This window comes from Eulemur rufifrons, chromosome 13 (genome assembly GCF_041146395.1).
Source record: "Eulemur rufifrons isolate Redbay chromosome 13, OSU_ERuf_1, whole genome shotgun sequence".
NCBI lineage: Eukaryota > Metazoa > Chordata > Mammalia > Primates > Lemuridae > Eulemur > Eulemur rufifrons.
The window spans coordinates 13,441,735-13,458,074 of NC_090995.1; positions in this window are offsets into that span (position 1 = coordinate 13,441,735).

The window sequence follows — 16,340 nt, forward strand, 5'->3', positions numbered from 1 at the left end:
GTGCCACAGCTGCACGATGTCCTCAGCCTCAGGACCTCCTGTGTTTCTGGGACACCATCCTGAGCCTGTTGTCCGTCCTCAGCCTCCTCCTCTCAGGGTCCCCAGATGTTGCAGCAGCTCTGGGATCGGGTCACACCCCCCCCTCCCCACAGGAAGGACGGCGTCAGTGAGTTCTTAGCTCCAGCTCCTCTTGAGAAGCTGCTTCTGGCTGCCCAGCGGGCCGACCCAGGCACGTGGCACCGACCCCCCTGTGCAAGAAAGACTGGGGACTTGGTGCGGAGCGCGCGGGAGTAGAGTTGTTAAGAACGTCTCGGTGCTGGGGTGGCCACACTGCGTCTCTGAACCAACGTGAGGTTTTGTTGGCAAGAAAAAGGGGGGTGGAGGCGTGCTGAGATGGGTATCAAGTGGGCAGCTGAGGGTGTCTAGCTCCCTGCTGGGCACATAGTAAATATTTGTTGGATAAAAGAATGACAATGAATAAAAGACCTGCAGAGATAACACATTTACACGGAACACGCACAGACATAATGCCATCACTCGTGTAGTGCATACATGTGCCGGCCACTGGTCCAAGTTACTTGTACGGGGTTAACTCATTTAGTTCTCACATAATTCTATGAACCAGGTGTTATCATTGTCCCCACCGTACGGTGATGGAAGCAGAGGCACAGAGTGGTTAATGAACTCACCTAAGGTCCCACAGTGAGCCAGGTGGATGTCTGAGTTTGCCAGGGCCGCCATAACACGATAGCATAGACTGGGTGGCTTAAACAGAAATTTATCTTCTCACAGTTCTGGAGGCGGGAAGTTCAAGATCAAGGTGCCAGCAGAAATGGTTTCCTATGATGCCTGTCCTTGGCATGCAGAGGGCCACCCTCCCACAGCCTCTTCCTCAGTGCACACCCATCCCTGGCATCTCTGCATGTCTAACTTCCTATTCTTATAAGGACACCAATCAGATTAGATTAGAGCCCACCTTTGTGGCTTCATTTTAACTTAATCATCTTTTGAAAAGGCCTTTTGGACAGAAGCAGTCACAGTCTGAGCTACTGGGTGTTAGGACTTCAACAAGTGAATTTTGGGAAGACACAATTCAGCCCATAAGCTGGTCTGGGATTGAGCCCTCAGCGGCCTCTCTTCAGAGTTTGTGCTTTTAACTATCATGTTATAAAAACTTTGAGCAGGCCGGGCGCAGGGGCTCATGCCTGTAATCCTGGCACTCTGGGAGGCTGAGGTGGGTGGATCATTTGAGCTCAGGAGTTCGAAACCAGCCTCAGCAAGAATAAAACTCTGAACAGGTAGACCGCCTCCTAACCTTGTTGAGCCTGTATTTTGACAGAAGAAACCAACACTAAATTAAGTCCACAAATATATAAACAAGACAATCACAGATTGTGATAAGTGCTGTGAAGGAAACCAACACGGGAGCAGCTGTCTTAGCCTGGGCAGGCAGGGAACGATGAAGCTGAGATCTGACCAGAGAAAGGCAGTTGGCCTCATGAAGGGCCAAGGGAAGAACTTTCCAGGCATGAGAGCAGGGAGTGCAATGGCCCTGGGAAAGGAAGGGTTTGGCCTATTCTAGACTGGTTCTGGCAAGTTTGGTACACCTCTAGGGCTACCTGTGACCTCTTCCCTACAGTGTGTACTGAGTTAGGTTCCAGCTTAATCTCAGTGATGGTGGGTGGGACTTGTGAGAATGAATCAGCCGTTCCCTGTCTGCTTGAGTCGGGAGGTGCTATGCTTAGCTACGTGGTTGGTCCCCCGCATTGATTGCTGTTTGTGTGGAAGAGCCAGCTGCTGAGATGGTCTTCTGTGCCCATGGTAAGCTCTGGTCCCCCAGGTGGGGCATACACATGCCCCGAGCTTTAGGAGGCGCCCTGAGCTCCCAGGGCTTTGCTTGATCTCTACTGCCCTTGAGGTGCGGGGCAGGAACAAGACAGATGGTGGCTGGACTGCAGGAGCCCAAAAGGCTTTGCAAAGCCTCGGTGGGGCTCAGACGTTGCTTTCTAGAATTTTTTTTTTTTTTAATCACGTAAATAATGGATGCCCTCCATAATCTTAATGCATGTTGGCAAACAGTTCAAGGACAGGATTGATTGAAATAAAAATTGTTCACACTCTTCTGGCTTATTCTCTTGCAGCAAACAATAATCTCTTAGTTAAAATAGAGAAAATGGAGTTAACGGGGCATTTCAGAATCTGGTTTTTATGTGAAGCTTTCCCTCCGAACACCAGTCACTGACAGCTTTGTGACTCTGCTGTCCCACTGAAGGAGGAAGGTGGCAAGGGTAATATCTAGCACTTGTCAGTCCCTCATTTGGCAAATACTTTTTCCTTATCGCTCCGACCCCCTGCGGTACCCTCATGGCAGATACGCTGCTCTCCTGGTGCAGCAGGGTCTGAAAGGGTGGTCTTTGATCTGTGGTGCGCCTCTCCAGGTAGAATTTTCTGACGACAGAGAGCTTGGCGATCATCTTGTCCGAGCCCTTTAGAGATGAGGAAACTGCCGCGGACGGCTATTTAATAGAAGGTTAAATCACCATTTCGATTCTCGGTTCTTGTAATCCAGTATCCTTATCTCTACTTTCTTGTTGGAAAATTTAAATCATAATTTGTGTGCACACAAAGGGGATTTCTTGACACATCACTTACTACTAATTCAGGTAAGTGCCAGAAGGAGACACCCTCAGAGGTTTTAAGGTAGAATATGGAATGCGTTATATCTGAATGCACAGCTGATACATGGACCCAGCTGAACTCATGGGGACAGTCAGAAAACAGCTTCATTCTCTTCCATCACAGCTGTTCAAATATGCTCTGGGGGACTAGTTTTCCCACCCCTTAGATGAATGAATGCATAGGCTTTGTGTGACTTTGTAGGTGATTCTCAAATACTAAAAAGGCCTCTGATTACTTTTAGCAAAAAAAATACAGTCTTGTTTCAGTAATGAATATGTCTGGTACAGTAAATTTTTTTTTAAAAACCTTCCACCCTTCAGTGTGAAAGAGGGATGATGGTAGGCTTCCTGTGATTTCTTCCAGCCTGGCACCTGTCCCCTCTTGTCCCCTCACTAGGCCGCCCAGCTCCTCTAGGATCACAGAGGGGGAAGAGGGAGCTAAGGAGCCAGAGAGGTCTGGGCTGGCTCCAGCTACCATGGAGCTCGCCACGGCAGAGCTTTCCAGCTGAGACTTTGTTTCATGGGCGCTTTGATGAGTTTGTCAGACCACGCTCACTACTGTCACCTGGCAGGGGGGCCTCCCCCACCCCCACTCATTCCCTCGGCACAGGCAAGTTCATTTTTCCCTCACTGGATGCTTTAGATTCTTCTCCTGGGCCCTGGGCATCTGTAGGCAAACCTCTGGCTTCTTCTGGCCAAGGTCTCTTTGTCTTTCCAAGCAGTCCTCTTGGGTGGGATCCAAGTCAACTGCACACTCCGTCACTCTCTTGACTGGTCTTCTGTGGCAGGAAATCACTCCCCCACCCCACAGTCCCCACCCAAGGTTCAGCCCACTGTTGCCAGTGCTGGTCCTTTAGGATTTCTCAGGCATGAGACGGACACCAGTCCACGGTATTCCCCAAACCAGGGGACATGTGCTGAGCTCTCCAAGAAGTCTGCCTGAATTCCCTCTCATCAGACTTAAGGTGAAAGAAACGCCCTCTTTGCCCTGGGTGCAGAGGACGGGCTTTTTAGAACACCCGACTTCTCCCAGAAACCCTTCTCTGATCCACAGCCATCTGGTCAGCCTCAACTTCAACCCTTTTAGACCTTAAGGTGAGTAAGAAGTTAAGGGAACCCCCCTTTGCAAATCCTCCCTGGCAACCCAGCACTTCACTTGGAATGTGAGAAAAGTTGACAACCATTTTCTGCGGCCTCCGTCAAAATGGGGATGAAATAATATCTCCCACGTAACATCCTGTTACCAGATGTAGTCTCATTCTCTTGCCAATCGCCCCTTACAAGGTTTTCTTTAACGGGTAGATTTGGGCAAATATCAATGTCAATGGCCATGTCAATGACTTTGTATGATTTTGTTGTTTTATCAGAGACCACTTGAATTGCCGGTTGTCAGATAAGGGTTGGCAATAACTTCGTTATACAGAGATTTTTATTAGTACAGGATTCGTTGCAATTTGACCAGCAGCAGGGATTTCCAGCATCTCTGGCAGTGTTATTTATGAGCTGTGTTTCTCGATTCCATTTTTTTTCCCCCCAAATGAATAAAGGAAGTGATCTGAATCATAACCACAACAAATAGGCTGCCTAAGAGAAGGGAAATGAGCAAGAATATAAAATTTCTTTGTAATTCTAAATGTTCCGCAGTTGTTTCAGTGAGATAACAAATTCACTTACATTAGGAAACCACCCCCCCTACTCAGATGGATGGACACTTGAGCTATTTGCTAGAGTCAGGTCGGCAGACGTGTAGAGCAACATGGGGTCAAAATTGGGATGCCTCGTTGTGGTCCTATAGAATGATGATGCCCCTGAGCATGGATCCCCTTTCTACTCCACAAAGTCTGTGTTTGGCATCTGTCTCTGGGCCTTAAGCCCTGTTTCTTGCACGCTGAGTCCCTAACTCTGTGCTTGGCCCTTTGCTTACAGCCTGAAGCATGTTGGAACACTGTCAACAGATCCTTTAAAGGTACAGGCTGAATCTTTATATGCATTTTTTAAAAAGACAACCTGTTCTGGAATAGTATCTCAGTCTTACACCCATATATGATTTAAAAGATCAGAGGTCATCCTGAGTACATGGTGGACAGCGTATTTTAACGGGTGGAATACCAAGACCTATAAAAGAAAGGCACAGATAAGCTTGTGCTTTGTTTATCTGTTCTCTCTGGAATCTTCACTAGAACTCTCATGACATTAACAGAATCTGCTCATAGCAACCAACTCTCCTTCATGGCCAGCATTTTGACATCCTATTTCGGCTGCTGTTCATATCGCTTCCAGGAATGTAATTCGTGTCACTTCTTGGGTTTGTTTGGAGGGACATTTGGGAGATCACGGTGGCAGTGATTCAGTGCTGCTGGCGAATGGCCCTGAGCCTGCTGTCCTCACAAACTCAAGTTGGTTTCCTAGGAAAAGCAGGTCTGGCTGTAAGTGAAAATGAAAATGTGCAAGTAAATTAAACATGGTGCAAGAGTTCTCAATCCTCCCACAGAGAAAAGTGAAAGTCAGAACATTTTACAATTGGGGACCCTATTCCCAAAAAAAGGCAGCCACAGGGCGTGAGCTTGTCAGAATCACCGGTGGCTGTTTGTGAAAATGCCCATGTCCTGCTTGCCCCAAACTTCCAATCAGGCTCTGACTTGGGGGTCTGAGGTGGACCCAGGCACTTCTATTTTTTTAAAGCCCCCACTGGTGATTTAGATGCACAGGGTGGAGAGAGAGCACCAAGTCTCTAGATGGATCTAGAAGTTTCAAAAGAATGAACTGGAAGGAGATCTAGCTAGTGGGCTCTTGCAGTCACTGCAGAGAGAAACGAATTTCATGGGGACCAGGGGATAGGGAGTTTGGGGGGGTAGCATCGGAGGTGGGGGTTCATGAATGGGCCTCCAGCCATTCTCAAACTCCGGGGGAGCAAAACCCCTTTGAGAGTCTGATGAAAGTGATAGCTACGCACCCCAGAAAAATACACATAGGCCGATCCCCCACAAAATGTAGCATACACTCGCAGAGAATTCGAGACTAGATTCTGGAGTCTCGATTTTCAGTTCTCCGTTTTTGCTGTTTTAATGGGATTGGTGACAGTCCCATGTATTAAGGCAGGGAAAACGGGAGCTGGCCGGATGCCTGGCCTCAGGCAGCTCACAGTCTAGCAGCCGGGAGGAAACAAACAAGAAATCAATGCACATGTGCGCGGACGGTGATCACAGGACGTGGGGGGAAGGGAGAGTTCTGGAACCGAACGTTGAATTGTAGGATTTGAATAGTTCAGTTGGAGAAGACGCTTGGAAACGTGCGCTTGGAGAAGTAACAGTGTGTGGGAGACGGGTTGGGGGGAAGGAAGCCCCCCGAAAGGAAGGAGGTCGGCCCGACGAAGGCAGCTGGTGAAAGAGCCCGCCGTGGGGCGCCGGGACCCGCGCGGGAACCCGAGTGAGTGATGGGCGTGCGGTGAAAACGGCGTCGGCCCGCGGCGCCGCTAGGGGTCACTGACACGGTGCCGGGGGCCTCGCGGTCGCCTGGGGGCTGGGGTCGGGCGGCTGTTCACATGCCGGAGAAAACGGGTTTCGGAGGGACCCGGGCGGGGCCCCGGGCGGGAGCGGTGGGCGGCGGCGGGAAAGTGGGTCCGAGCCGCTCGGCGCGGGGACCCTGGGTGGGCGGCCAGCGCGGAGCCGGTCGCGGGACCCCGCAGGCCGGGAACGAGCACCGGCCGGGCGGGGCCTCCGACCCGTCCTCCCTCCGGGCGGCGGCGGCGCCGGGCACACGCGTCCGCGGGGGCTTCGTGCGGGGGCGGTTCGCCGGTCCCCGCCCGGCCGCGAGCCCGGTGACTGCCGGGGGCCCCCGGGGGGCGGCGTAAGTCCGGGACTCGGGGACCGGCTCCCCCCGGCGGCCTCGCGGCGGGGACCCCGGGGCCGGGGCGGGCCAGCGGCGCGGCGGGCGGGGGCCGGGCGGGCAGATCCCACCCCTTCCTGAAGGAAGCGCCCTCCCCCCGCGGCCGCCGCCACCGCCACCGCCACCGCCACACCGCCGCCGGTCCCGGCCCCGCCAGGCGACCGCGGCCCCGCCGCGCCCGAGCAGGTAGGCGCGGCGCCCCCTCCCCCGCCCGGCCCGGCGGCGGCGGAGACCGGGCCCGGGGCGCTGCCGTGGGGTTCTGGCGCGGGGACCCCCGGCCGCGGGGCCCTGCTCGGCTCCGGCCCCCTCCCGGGGACGCCGGGGCGCGGGCCCGCCCGCCGGAGCCCTCTGCGGGCGCGCGCCCCCGAGCGGGCCCCGGAACCCCGCGCCGCGCGCCCCGTGGCCGCCGCCGCCGCCGCCACCGCAGTGTCACCCGCCGGCTGCGCCCGCGCCCGCCGCGGACAGGTGTCCCCCGCCCCGCGCCGCCCATCCTCCCGTCACCCGGCGGACCCCGGTGAGGGGCGACCCCAGTTTGACCTCGCGGTCGCCGTGCCGGTCGCCGCGCGCTTTGCCGTCAGCCAAGCCCGGCGCGCTGGGGCGTGGGGACCCGGGAAGGAGGCGCCAACTCGCTCTGCCCCGTGCGCCGCCGTCCGCTCCAAGTGCACGGTCTTGCTCTCCTTTCGGGGTGCATTCCTGGGAAGAAATGGGATTCTCGGGTTTCGGGGGGGGGAGGCCACGGAGGGTGGGTGGCCGAGCCGCTGTGGTCGTGCATTGCAATAACAAAGGGATTAGCTTTGGGTTATGGAGAGAGCCCTTGTGGAGCGGTTTTCCCCTTCTTTAATGAATCAAATGCAGAATGAGGGTTTTCCCATTTTAACTTCATATTTCCTCCCTCTCTACTCATCCCTTTCCTCTGCTGACCCCTGTCTCCACAGCACTTTATCGTAGCCCAGACTTGGCCCTGATGCTTTTATCAGGTTTATTCCAGCTGAGCCGGGATTGGGACTCATTGTGAGAACGTCGCCCTGGTGGGGTACAAGCCCGTCTCCCCCAGTGAGCCCATTCCGCCTGCCCACATGCGCGGGCCTGTTTGGGAACCACAAAGACTAATGACATGTTGCAAAACAAAACAAAACAGCTCTTGGATCTGTTACAGCAACAAAGCCTAAACGGCGGTATTAGTCTCTGCTGCTTCACTTTTTGCTTGAATTAAAGACAGATTTTACTGGTGCATGGCTGTAGCTCCACTCTGGCCTGTGGTTCGTCGAAAGGATAGTCGGGTGTGGATGTATAAACTCCATGGTGGCAGTTAATAAGTTGACCTACTAAAGTTTTTACTTCCAGGAAAAATTGTTAGGCCCATGTATGTGATATTTGCAGATCAAAGAATTTTACAGTCTCAGCGCTCATGCATTAAATCCCAAACTTTTTCTCGTGTGTCCTAGAGACATCACGTTTCCCAGATTATAGCTGTCATCTCTTAATGAACTAGAAATGTGAGTTTAATCTTCAAGGCGTAAGCATAGGAATTTTAATGGTGTGTCCTTTATTTATACGTTATTGAATAAATGTTTTGCATGCCCCCCACGTTGGAAGCTCATAAACTGGACATGGTAAATAAAAGGGTAGAGAAGTTTAGCTAACAACAATGAATCGTTGATAAATGTTATGACATTGGGCAAGCATGTTCAAGTAGTTGAAAAATGTATGTTTATGATAAGCTGCCATTTGCTGAGTGCAATCTGTTCGGAGTATTTAAATCAGCATTAGAATGTCTTCATAGCAGTTGCTTAATGCGTGTGTTTCTCACCAAATGCCTCTTACATGTTGCTTTAGTGGGGAGATGGTTTGCTCTATGGAGCAATTGTGTGTGTGTGTGTGTGTGTGTGTGTGAACACAATAATGCCTTGTATTTAGCCTTTGTTACAAAACTACCACAATCATGTTCACGGTGACCTTGCAGTGGTTTTTGTGCTCACTCTACCTGCTTTGCGATTATCAAGAGGGAAGGGACTTTGCTTCACACTCTTGTCTGTCCTCTTGCTTTGTTTCCAGATGACCCTTAGCTCTGCAGTACAGTGGCCAGATTAGCAGGGCAGCCTGGAGCCACGAGGGAGGAAAAGCTAGCTGGCCCCTGCAGTCTTAGCCATTTGGTTTCACTGTAATCTGGCCATTTGGGATCAGTTCAGTAACCAATTAAGCAAGACAAACACTGACCAGATAATGTATTACCTGTCAGTCTCCCCCTTCCCGGAGATAAATCTGCAGCACTCAGTGTGATTAGGTTCTTGCGAGGGTCAAATGAGCTTTGTGCTAAAATGCCCAAAACATGATACAAAGTCCAAGTGTTACTGAATGTGGGTCTAAGTTCGTGAAAAGGGTAGGACTAGACCCAGGTGTGTCATAAATATTTTCTTTTTCCTAAGGGTCACAACAGAAATATGTCTCTAATATAAACTTTAATTCTTGGAGCTAAGGATGCCGTGTATCCTTATATTTTTTTTCGCAAGTTGCTCTGAGCACTTTCAAACTAGCTCATAAATTATTGGAACGTTAAGAAGTTATTGTTATCACCAAATATCATTGGCTGGTATGTTTGGATTTTGAAAGATAACTCGTGGCAATGGAAAGTCATAATGCAAAGAGATTTTAGATAGAACAGTTGGAACGATATTTTGAGATAATAGTAGAATCTTTGGCAGCAGCCTGCAAATTCAACCCGACGCTATTCTGAGTCAAGCCAGCTCTGGTAGGTAGGGCTTAGAATTCTTTTCCCAAGTGAGAAAGGAACAGTTTCTTTTTTCGCATCTAGACATAGCCTTTTGTAGATCAGTGCTGACCAGGAGCACTTTTTGCAGTACTGGGCATCCTCTATAATCTGCCCAATCTGCACTTGAAATGTGGCTGGTAAAACTGAGGAACTGAATTTTAAATTTTATTTGGCTTTAATTAATTTCAATAGCCACACAGGGCTGGTGGCTATCATACTGGACGGCTCAGCTCTAAATTCTCGCCACCCATTTCCTAGAGATTCAGCACTGGATGGCAAGTATGCCTTAATTAGAAGGTGGGAATCAGCACTGATTGAGATGAGAATTAAGATTTGACTCTGCCATGCTGTTGCTATGCAAAAGCGCTTGTGCTGTTACTGTGAAGAAGGTGCTTTCTGCTGAAGTCCAACTCCGCTCTAAAAACGGTTTCCCTCTGTCATTTCCACATGTCTGCTGGCCCCCAAAAGAAGCATCACCCAGTTGTTCAGATGCTTGGCCTCGTGTCTGTGTCCATGCCTCTGAGCATTATCTGCTCTTTTGTACATTGTAGATGATTTGTTTTTAGAGTCGGTTTCTGCACTTTGCCATTTTTCAAGGGGGGGAAGGTGGGGAGATTTGGAGAAAGGTAGGAAGTAGGTAGTGATACACAACTGTCCCCTTCTCCCTTGATGCCAGTCACAGAGCCCCTGTGAAAAAGTCTGACCAGTGGATACCCCTCACTGCAGGGGCAGCCAAGCCTTTGCCTCTGTTGGGCCCTCTTGTCTGGTTCCCTTCCCTTGGGTTCCAAACCCAGATCCTCTCATTCAGCCCAGCCTGTGTGAATTAGCAGATGAACTTTGTCTCTGTCCTGAAGGTATTAACACCCAAGGGTGACACTTCCCAAATGAGTGTCCATCCCACAAGGTAACAGGATGCTTGAGCAAATTTAGGAAATGCTTCATATAATTTTTTTTTCATTTGGAGATTTATAATGCACAATAGCATGCTAAAGCTTCTGAGATGAGGTACACACACTTACTTAACTTTTTTATTATTGTTAGTCTTTTCTGAAAGGTTTTTCATGGAGCACTTATTATGGTATTCTTCAAACTGCATGCCTGGGGTCATGAAATCAATGTAACAAGTTAGGATCAGCTTTTCTTAATGAAACACAATGTATAATAGAACAGAAGTGGTCACTATGCATCCTGCTTGGTGAGAGTTACTAGTGGGTGGTGAGACTTTTGGTTCCTCCGTGCGTAGCAAGTGCAAGGCCGCGAGGCAGTGGAGTGGAGTGGCCAAGAGCACTCACTAGAGACACGGGACCGCGGGGTTCCAATCCTGACTCTGCGCTGCCCCGTGTGTGCACAGCAAGCATTAGATATGCGTGTGCATTATTTGTGTGACGATTGTGCAAGTGTAGGTGTGTATACTGGATCATGATGTAAAATACAGCCTACGAAACTAGGCTTGAGACCACTCCGGAAAGCACTGATGTGAGACGTACCGAATAGCCAGTCACAACGAGTGACATCGTCGAGTGCTTACCCGATTGTCTTGTGTCTCCTGGTCCTTTGATTTCGGTGCTGCCATCATGCCACAGTGCCCACGTCCCAGGAAGAAGCAGAGACCGAATCTGACCCTGGGCAGCCTGGTGACAGCCCACGCGTGCCACTGCTCACACAGTGTGATGTCGCGACATCCAGGGACATCTGCAGACCTGTGAGGCTCCAGCGTTGCACAGCATCGCACAGGTGCACAAATAAGCGGACAGCAGTTACCTTCTGCGTAGGAGGCGGCCCGATGAGTGAGAGGGGAGTCACTGCACATTCGGGCTACAGGAGACCTCACTGCTGCCAGCCTGTGGTCTCTGACCGCTCCTGCCCTTGGAAAGGCAGCCTGGGGCCCAGAGAAACGTGAGTGTCCCGGTGACTGTGCACAGATTCCGTCTCCAGAGCCGTCTTCCTCCTAACCCCTTCCTAACTTCTGCATCCTGGTTTGTAGCAAATAGTGGCAAACGATCTAGATGTGTCCGTCTCATGAGCCCCCTACGGTTTACTACAACCTAAATTGTCTTTTCAGAATCACTTCCTGCCTAAAATGACATATGTTTAATACTATAAATGGGAAACAATGTTGCTTTAAGAATTTCATATAAAAGGAAATGTCTCAAAAGTGAGGCTAGAAATTTTTTTTTTTTCCAGTGCAATCTAGAAAGTAAAACTAATTTCATTTTGGAAGTGGATTTCAGTTTTCCTTAAAGGACAGACTAAATATAGGCTAGCACTTGTCCATAGACTTAGTCAGGTAAGATAAAAGAGGCAACAGCTTGCCAGCGTGCTTGCTTTTCTTCTTTAAAATTAAAGTACAAAAGCTGCGTCTGATACACTAAAAATCCTTAAGCTGTTCAGATTTTGTTCAAGGCTCCAGAATCTTCCATCTGTGAGGACAGTGACCCAGACTCTATCTGTGGAATACAAAGGGACGAGATGAACTATCTTTGAAAAAACCTTGAAAGTTGGGTAGTGCTGTTAGACAAGTGTAGACAAAGCTTAAGAAGTAATCGTGTTTAACTATGGCAGTAGGAGAAATTGGCCTGTGGTTAAATGGTATTATTTAACTCTGAAACAATTATTAATATAATGAATTATAATGATAATCAAATATAAACATAAATGTCTCCAAAAATAGACTTTTCATTTATTTAACAAAGTTGATTTCTGTTTTTTTTACAATTATGATGACTTAGCTGCCAAAGAAATATTTTAAATGGCAATAATTGGAATTTCTAAAGCATAAATTAAAACTCTGCACCTAAAATGGGTGTTATATTTTTTTAACTGTGCTGGCTAATCGTCTTCCAAATTATTTTCATTCTATTGATTTATTAATGAATAGGGTGTTAATTGAGAAATGTTGATACCATTGTAAAGCCATCCACATAGAAATATTTTTACTGGACTTGGAGTATTTGTAAATTAAAATTAGAGGCATTCTGTAATGTAATTATCCTGGAGTTTCTTAATGGAAACATATCTCCTGGAATTTCTAAATTCTAGTTTTCACTGAAACTTAAAGTGTATTTATATAGAAACACAAACAACTAAAATATACCTATACGCAGTAGCAGCAGAATTAACTTTTGGGCCATAGTTTTTCTTCCTCTATGGTATCATGTTCCCATCTACCCTAGACTTCAAAAGTGTGGCATTTTGAAAATTTTTCCTGTCTTCTCAATGACAGCACAGTGTTCACAAGAACCATATTTCTCTCCCTGTAATTTTAGCAGCTAATAGAATTGTTCTTGAGAAAGCTGATGATCTTTTCCATGACACTTTGATTGGTGTTTCTCTATTTTAATTTCAGTATACGTGATATAAAAACTGATGTGTATGAAAAGGAGTAGGCTGTCATTTTGTACCCAGATTTCAGTTGTGTATGTATGCATATGAAATGAGGACAGAAATTTCCCATTAACCGATCTGCAGAAAGGACACGGTTGTGATCAAACAGTGGCACACGATGACCTTTTAAGCTCAGGCCAGTGAACAAGGGAATGTCCACTTAGCCATAAACAGCAGCTCAGAAATGGCGCTTTGTGTTAGCTATTTGACAATATTTGTGAGGTCTCTAGCATGGTCCCTGGCTCAGGGTGACTTTTTTTTCCTTCTTATTCGTAACTGTGTTTGTTTGGGATTGATTGTTCTGGATAACAACTATTCCCCTTTTGAGTGTCTAAGGCCAGAAAAGCCCTTTGGAAATCACATAATTTATTTCTTAGAGGCTTAGCATGACCACAGCCATCACAGAAGGACGAGACTCCATTCCACTTTTGGTCTGTGAATATTTTACGTGAGTTCTCAACATGTTTGTCCAGGCAGACGTAACACAACTCTGATGTTGTGCCTTAAGGCTCACTTTGGTTTCACCCGGCTCCTGGTTTGCTTCCTTGTTGCGTATTTACCTTGTCTTTCCAATTAAATCGTTGTCTCCTTGTGTATAGAAATCATATTAGGTAATTTTTGTTTTGTCTTCGAGCCTTGCAGGGCTGGGGTTAGCAAACGATTTTGCAAGTGTCGTTTTGTTGGGACACAGCCACACCCGTTGCTTACATGTTACTTGTGACTGCGTCTGTGCTGCCACCAAAGAGTTAAGTAACTGGGACAGTGACCATCTGGCCCATCAAGGTGACAGTACCTATTAATATCTATCCTCTTCTGGACTGAATTTTTAATTTTGATGAAATCAAATTTGAGTAGCCTTGCGTGGCTATTGGACAGCACAGTTTTAGATTGAATATGAAGGTGTGGTTTCCTCTAGTCCAATTACCTGTGTGATTTGGCTTCTTACACTGTCCTAAGGTACAGCCCCCTCCGCTGGGTTGTTCAGGCAGACCACTGACCCTTGCCCGTGGCCGGCTTGGGCTGCCACTGGAGTGACAAAGTTCTTGACGAGTTGCTACCTTGGACAGCACCACAAGCCAGGAGCAAAGGGCAGGTGAGCCAGGGGGGCAGAGGTTCCCAACCCTGGCTACGCAATAAAACCACCTGAAGAGCTGTCAGACTCCAGGTGCACCCCAGATCTGCTAAATCCGAATGTCTGGGTGTGGGGCCCAGACACTAGACACGGTCTGTGATTCCGTCATGCTCTACTGACTGGGTGACGTCACAGGCCGGCAAGGCAGCCCATGTCCTTCCATGTTCTGTCATGGCGTCTCAGGTGTGCTTACGGGCAGATGGGCAGGAAATGGACACGTGAAGGCCAGTGGACCCCTAGCTTATTTTAAAGAGGAAAATTCTGGCTTATCTTTGGTGTTGGGGACTGAGCTGTTTTCCCACCTGTTGCCTTAGAAACAGGGCCCACTCAGGCGCGGTGGCTCACACCTGTCATCCTAGCAGTCTGGGAGGCTGAAGCGGGAGGATCGTCTGAGCTCAGGAGTTCGAGACCAGCCTGAGCAAGAGCGAGACCCCTTCTCTGCTAAAGAATAGAAAGAAATTAATCAGACAACTAAAAAGAAATACATAGAAAAAAAAAATTAGCCGGGCATGGTGGCGCATGCCTGTAGTCCCAGCTACTCGGGAGGCTGAGGCAGGAGGATCGCTTGAGCCCAGGAGTCGGAGGTTGCTGTGAGCGAGGCTGATGCCACGGCACTCTAGCCTGGGCAACAGAGCGAGACTCTGTCTCAAAAAAAAAAAAGAAAAAGAAACAGGGCCCACTTGCTCAGTGGGGCCAAGGTGTAGGTTTGTATATGACAGGGGTGAGCTTCAAAGAAGGAAAAATACAGGCTCTTCCAACTCTCATGTCGAGTGCTTTCCATTTATATATCCGAAAGACATTTATGGAGTGTATCTTAGTCCATTTTTGTGTTGCTATAAAGGAATATCTGCGGCTGACTAATTTATAAAGAAAAGAGGTTTATTTGGCTGGCGGCTCTGCAGGCTGAACGGGCAGCTGCCCTGGATAGGGGGAGAGACATCAGCGGGACATCCCAGAGGTGGTGACACCCAAGCTGAGTCTTACGGGAGCAGAAGGAATGGCCACTCGAAGAAGGGGACGGTGAAGACAAAGAGCAGATACAGACTGGGTCGAGGCCTGGCTGGCGTTTTCTGTCCCCCTAAGACTGAGCACCTTGAGACAGCTCCCTCCTGAGGAGGACTCTCCCTGCTGTGTTAACAAACCTCACAGATATCCTAGTCCTGATTGGCCTTTATCACTTACTCACTCAACTCATTCATTCATTCAAGTGTGATTTATTGAGGCACTATTATGTGCGGGCATGATCTCGGTGCTGGCGATAGAGCAGTGAACAAAATAGGTGGGGAAGACAGACCAGAAATAGGTGAATAAGGACATGGCGTAGTGGATGGTACGCGTGCTATGGAGGGAAAACCATGGTGAAGAACTTCAGGGTACCGGCTGGGGCGATCTTTAGCTTCTCGGCCCACAGGGTTTTCCCTGAGAGAAGTGGCCCCAGGTGAGAGGTTTACCCAAAGCATCTGAAATAACTTCAGGAAAAATAGTTATTGGTGACAGGACATTTCATGTTGGAAATGGTGCATTTTTCCACTGTGGAACCAGTATGTGCTGTATGGGCGGTGGGAGCCTGTGCTCTTTGCATCAGTTTGATGTTTTCGTCTTGCAAGATCAGGCTCTTCTTGTAGAAGTTTGGCTAGACTAGATGGTTTGGGTTTTGAAGTAATTGTTTTCTTTTGTTTTTGTAGAGTAGGCCAGAAAAAGAAGTTGCTCATTATTGCTTGGAATAAGCATTAGATTCGCAGCTGTGACATCAGCATTTAAGTCCGGACCTGGTTTCCCCTCTCTCTTGGGTGTGTGCCTGGTTAAGTTATTTACTTAAGCTTAGAGTTTCCATTTTTCATGCGTGAAATGTGGATAGTCTTGTCTGTCTACTGTACTTGAGAATAGGGGTTGTGGCCCATCCGCCATTGCACACTCAGTACGTGGGATGGGTCCTGGCAGGTAAGAACAAATAATAAGATTCGCCTTACCTGCCCCATAGGTTGCTTTGAAGAGCAGGCAGGTGGAGCAGCAGCAGAGTGCGGTGTGAGACGCACAGGTCCTGGAGTTAAGCTGCCTGGGCCCAGTCCTGGCTGTGTGACACGGGGCAGGTGATGACCTTTGTGCATCTGTAAGAGTGGACGACAGCGCTACCTGCCAGGGTGGTTGTGAGCGGTAGTTGAGCCTGGCCCATAGTAAGTGCTAACACACACCAGTCGCTAGTATAGCACGTGAAAGGGTTTGCAAAGTGCTGTTTACGCAAAGGTCATATTCAGCCCACAGTGTCTTGCCACTGGACACATAGTGAAGTCCTTTCAGTACTGTGTCTTTTCCTCTCTTAACTGGTGGTCATTCCTTTCTTTTTCACATTTTTTTTGCAGCCCCGCTAGTGCGTCTTTCACCTGCATCTATGATGCTGATCACCGTGTTGGAAAGTACACGGTTCCAAGAAGGCCAGGGCTGGAACTGACCCGGCCTGGGGCTGCTGTCTGCTCTCTTGTTCTACCGCTTG